The sequence below is a fragment of the Lissotriton vulgaris genome, chromosome 5, assembly GCF_964263255.1.
Source record: "Lissotriton vulgaris chromosome 5, aLisVul1.2, whole genome shotgun sequence".
NCBI classification, from domain to species: domain Eukaryota; kingdom Metazoa; phylum Chordata; class Amphibia; order Caudata; family Salamandridae; genus Lissotriton; species Lissotriton vulgaris.
This window is the reverse complement of record NC_141693.1, coordinates 336,947,203-336,953,202: the sequence shown is the minus strand read 5'-3', so window position 1 is coordinate 336,953,202 and position 6,000 is coordinate 336,947,203.

Genomic DNA, 6,000 nt, shown 5'->3' with positions numbered 1-6,000 from the left:
ACCAGGCCATATGGTAAAAGTCAGCAGGCTCCTCCGCGTAGCGTGGGCATCATGGAGTCAGGAGAAAGCCAGCACTGTGTAGTCTGACTGGGGTGAGGTAGGCACCGTGGGGATAGAAAATGTGGATCAAAAGCAGACTGGCTGGGATTGGGGGTCATCTGGAGGACGATAAGGGCACCTCGGCAGTCCTCCTCCTCCAAGGGGCCCATTGCTCCCTGCAGTTTCTCAGATGATCCAAGGTGGTTGGGGAGTTGTTGATGAGAGAATGGTAGATCTGGGACACCCCGCCCCTTTCTCTAGGTACCCATGAGGAGCTTGGCTTCTAGTGGGCTAAACTCAGGGAGTGCAGTGCCCGCAGGGAAGTGGAGGGTTATAGCGTGCCAGAGCTGTAGTTATTTATAGAACTAAGAGAAGGGACTATATTTTTTGCAAGTCTAGAAAGGTACGCAGTTGTTTCCCCAACCATGCATCCCCAAGGTGCGTAGTGACAATTAGATCCATTTCCAGAATCCCTCTAGTGTCAGGCTGTCATTCCACACACTCCCTTGAAATATACAAGGGTATCAGAGTTGATTTGTCTGGGTTCAAGCGTAAGCCAGACGCTTCTCCGAATGACCTCAGGATGCAGACACACCTCAGGCCTGAGCGCCGGGTCTGCAACGAAGAGAAAAACATTTTCTGCATACAAGGCAATACTATCTTCATAAGAGCTTTGCCATTGCCAACCTTGTATTTGCCCATCTCACCAGATAAGCCGGGCAAGTTGTTCCATTGCTAGGGCAAGAAGGATGGAGACCCGGAGCAACTCTGTCTCGTTCCTCGACGGATAGGGATGACGTCGCAAAGCACACCATTTACCAGTACCCAGGCTGATGGCTTTATTTTTATTTATAAAGTTTTGTATCGCGCAAACAAGACCCAGATTGGTATCAGAGCGCTTCACAATTTGGAATGTCGGCAGTTCAAAAGGGTGTGGGGGGAGAGGGGAGAACGTCATTTGAGAATGCATGCAAGGACCAGTGAAGAGGGGGGTATCAAAATAACATTACATTTAGATAATATAAAAGTCTGCTTGGAGAATAACAAACATAACGTTTGATAGTATAACCAAACAACTCTGGGCTTCACAAGTGATAGACTCATATAGTAGTGAATCCAAGGGCAGGGTGTGAGATAGACGAGCCATGGTCATTTAATGCAAGAACTTATTCATAAGGAATATTTTCACTTCCTTTTTTAAAGAAGCTGTTGATAAGATTCTGTGGACTTCTGGTGGGAGAGTGTTTCAAATTTTCAGGGCAGGACCTGAGAAAGAGCTGTGCTTCATTCTCTTTTTGCAGAAAATCTGTGGTTTCAAGAGGAAAGAGTTTGCACTTCTTGATGGCCTGCCCCCTCCTGATAGTTCTAGCTTTTGCACCAGGTAACCGGGGTATCATGATGGAGGGCTATGTGAGTCATGCAGGCAATCTTTAGTTGTATTTTTGCTTCAAATGACAACCAATTTAGGGATTTTAGGGATGGGGAAATGTGAGCATTCCTCTTTGTACCCGTAATCAGTCTGACTGCGGCATTCAAGGAAGCACTTAGTGGTACCAAGGTATATTTGGGAAGGCCACAGAGCATAGCACTGCCATAGTCTAGCCTTGGCAAAACCAGCAGTTGAGCCACCTGCTTGAGGTCATCTTGTGGAAGGAATGGTGTGAGATTCTGAAGTATACTCATCTGGCGGTTAGCACCCTTGCATACCTTACTGACAAGATTCTTCATGTTCAGGTGCGTGTCTAGGGTGATTCCGAAAGATTTGGCTGAGTCAATAATATGAGGAGAGCAGTTAAAGGCTGTGAGGAGTTTCATCAAGCGGTCTATCTTGGGGATGTGATTAGGCGGAGATATGGGAAGGAATTCAGTTTTGGAGGTGTTGAGCAGGAGGTGGTTCTCAATTAGCCAGTTTTGAGTATTCGTCAGGGTAGAATTGAGTGAAGTGAAATCTTCAGAAGAGGTGATTTTCAAGTAAAGTTGTGTGTCATCCGCATAGATGTGAAAAAGAGTGTTTGTAGAATATAGTGCATTTGATAAAGGTTCCATGAATATGTTAGAGTATAGGAGATAAAGCAGACCCTTGTGGAATAGAGCACACATATAAGCCTCCAAAAGTGTGGACTGAATCCTGCTTTCAGTAGTACACTCTACAGGTATTTGCCAGTCCACCATATCAAAGGCTTTATTAAGTCTATCTGTACCAACGCCAATTAAGGTGAGAGATAGCGATGGGGCAGTGCTACGTGCAGACGCCGTAAGCAGTTCCTCATGCTACGATGGGGCATAAAGCCACATTGATCAGGTATATTAGAGTGATAAGTACAGATTTAAGGCGTGAGGCTAGGATGGTGGCATACATTTTGACTTCAGTGTTAATGAGAGATAGAATGGTAGTCTGAGCATGAGGGTGATGGTGGGTGTGTCTTGGGGGTAACCACAGGTCAATGTCTGGTGGGAAGGGGCTTCTTCATAGAGGGTGTGAAGGGGTGCTGCCAAAATAGCTTTAAACACAGCATAATATTCTGCCAGGAACCCATCCGGGCCTATCGTCTTCCCAGTCGCCACTTATGATACTGCTTTATCAACCTCTTCCAGCGAGATAGGCTCGTCCAGCCAGTATGTGTCAAGTCAGGTTCCGACGGCCGTTTGAGAGGGACCTCCCGCAGTAACTGGGGGTTAGAGTCTGGTCCTAGGGATAGGGTTGCTGAATAGAGGAGCGCGTAATAGTCAGCAAAGGACTGGGCGATGGCGGTAGGGGCACATTGTGTGTGTCCCTTCGCATCCTGAATCTGTTGAACTATCCTGTTGGCTAGGGGGGGGGAACGCGAGCCAATAAAGAACTTCACCGTTTTTATCTCCCCACTCATATACTCGGGTCGTAGATGACCTTCCCATCAGTTTGCGTGCTTCTATGGAGACATGGCATATTTCTTCCCGCAGAATTTAGAGTTGCTGGAAGCTAACGTTGTGGTCTGCTGCAGTAGTGGCCTGTTCCAGACTAAGAGCCCGGGCCTCTAGCTGGGAGAGGTGTTCCTCTCGGACCAAGCTTAACCTGGGAGTCAACCGTTCCTTCGTTATGACGGAAGTATTGCTTAATCTTCTCCCTAATTGCTTATTTATAGTCCCTGTCTTGGAGAAACCAGGCATTAAATCACCAAATGGGGCATAAGACGCCTGTAGGACCTCCTAAGCGAAGGAGGAGAGGAGATTGGTTGGCTATTCCTCAAGCGAGGATTTCAGTATTGGCTCCATACGACACTCGGTGGCGGACATAAATATCAAATCAATGCGGGTGTGATGATTTGATTTTCACATTTATAGAGTGCACTGTGACCCTATGGGTATCCTGGCGTTTGCACACGTGAACAAGATTCTGAGAGCAAGGAGGATGTATATTCAGAAGTTAGAAAATGTTGCAGCTATATCTTAGGAAACAGCCAGGTCTTTAATCTTTTTCTATTTGTAACAAGTTTTCCTCCTGCCTAAGTTCGGCTGGAAGTTTATTCCAGGCTAATGCCGCTGCAGTGCTGAAAGCTCTACCCCCTGTATTGGCTTTCCTAACCCTGGGTACTCTTACCAATTTAGCAGAAGAGGAGCGAAGATTGCGCACTGGTATATACCACTCAAATCTCTTTTGTAATGGCTTGGGCCCAAGACCATTCAGAGCCTTAAACACTACGCAGAGGGACTTGAACTGAATTTGCTGCATGACTGGAAGCCAATGAAGCTCAGAGACAGCCTGGGATACCGATGAATGGTGTGGTTTCCCTAGAGCTCTGGGAGACTCCAGCAGTGTGCGTTAGAATAATCCAGTCAGCTTAAAATCATGCTCCCTACCACCAATGATCTTGTTTGTATAGGGAGCAATGGAAGGATCCCTTGCAACACTCGAATCAGAGCAAAACAGCTAGCAACTGTCTTGGTCACTTGGGGCTGTACACTTAGATTACAATCAAAACTGACACCTAAATTACGTACTACTCTATCAGGGGTCATTGGTACTGTCACCAGGAATGGCCAGAAGTCCGTTGGCAATGGATGGGAAACCTTCCTGACTGGACAACCCAAAATCTCAGTTTTGTCCCCATTAAATTGCAAATAGTTATTACGTAGCCATGCAGCAGTGTCTTGCAGACATTCGTTAAATGTTTCCAATGAAAGTGAATGGTGGTCTCCAATGACAAAATCAGTTGGGTGTTGTCAGCGTAATTCACGAGACTGATTTCATGATGGCAACCAGAGGTCTCAGATATTAAATAAAATGGGACTAATAGCAGACCCCTGCGGCACACCATACTGGGCATCCATGAATTGAGATTGATAGGGAGGAAGAGCCACCGCCTGACATCTGCCGGAGAGGTAGGATCGAAACCACTCCAGTACCAGACCTCCAACTCTTGCCCCTGCGAGCCTATCCAGTAGAATATTGTAGTTGACAGAATCAAATGCGGTGGACAGGTCCACCAAAATCAGAATTGCTGATTGCCCCCTGTCCGCTCGCATTCGAAGATCGTCCAATACAGTCACTAACGCCGTCTCCGTCCCATGTCCTGGACAGAAACCAAACTGCACATCCTCCAGTTTCATGTTGACCTCAAGAAACTGATGATGAGCAGTAAAGGTATGTGTATATTGGAGCTATCTGGGATTCCATGTTCACCACGTGTCACATAAGCGAAGTCTGGATGCCCATTCCAGGAGGCATTTAGCACCCAGCCACCAACGGTGGGGGAGAATCCCTGTAGCATGGCAAATGGGGTCTAGGACTACATTAAAGTCACCTCCTATCACTGTCAGGGCTTCTGGGGGAAGAGAGGACAGTAACTCTACCATGTCTCGGAGGGAGGGTTCAGGGGCTGCTGGAGGAACGAAGATCGAGACTAGGTTGAGGGTTGCGGCCCCTAGACTCCCAGTGAGGGCCACAAAGTGTCCTTGGAGATCTCAGACCTCCCGGGTGACTGCGAAAGAGAAGGAGCAGCGCAGGACAATTGCCATACCACGAGAGACTCATGAAAATCCAGTCAGGTAAACTCTATTGTATCTCTGGAGCATGAGGAAAGGATAGTTATTTCCCATGAGATGCATTTCCTAGAGCAGCAGGACGTTAGGGGTGGATCTCGGAATATTTTAGGACAGCTGTGCTTTCACGCTATCTAGTAGCCCGTTGACATTCCATGAAAGAATCTGAAGGAGCTCTCCATCTAGTGGTGCAAAGTCATGTTTACTAGTTATTAGAGTGAGGACGTCTATGTGACGTGCATGGGTATTTGATTGTCCGGTCCCAGGGGCACCGGTGGAGGCATCGCCCTGTCGTGAGATCTGTAATCTTGCGGACCAAAAGGGTCATGCCAAGTGCTGAAAGTGAAAAGAAAAATGTACAACAACAATGAGAACCGATTCCCTACCACCCCTCAACCAACCCCCACTCCATACTTCTTTCAAGGAAGCATCTGTCACCCTAGTAAAGAAAACTAAAACAATAACAAGACAAACTTTGGCACAGAGTGGCGGAACCTTCCATATTACAGGATTTAGCATGCTTCAGGAGTCAGGGACTCCTTTGTCAGATCTTTGGACTCCGGGAAAGGTCAGTGTCCGCTAAACTGGTTGCAGGAGGACTGAAGGAGCATCTGCAGGACAATCAGGGTTCCAGGAAATTCGGTCAAGCCCCTCGCGACCCTGACAGGTGATGGAGGCTACTTTTTGAGCATTGCACCCTCTGTGGGTGCATCTTCTGAGGCTTAATATCTTTGTTCATTGCAGGTCGCGTTTGGGAGGAAGAGGAGGAAGCAGAGGCCTGTGGATGGAGCAGGCGCTCTTCGGTTGCCCACGTTCCTGCTTCCTCTGGGGTGTCAAAGAAAGGGGTTTTAATGTTGGAAACCAATCTAAGTAGGGCTGGAAACAGGAGTCTGCATTTCGGATTGAGGGCCTGTAGTTTTTGCTTGACCGCAGTGCAGGACC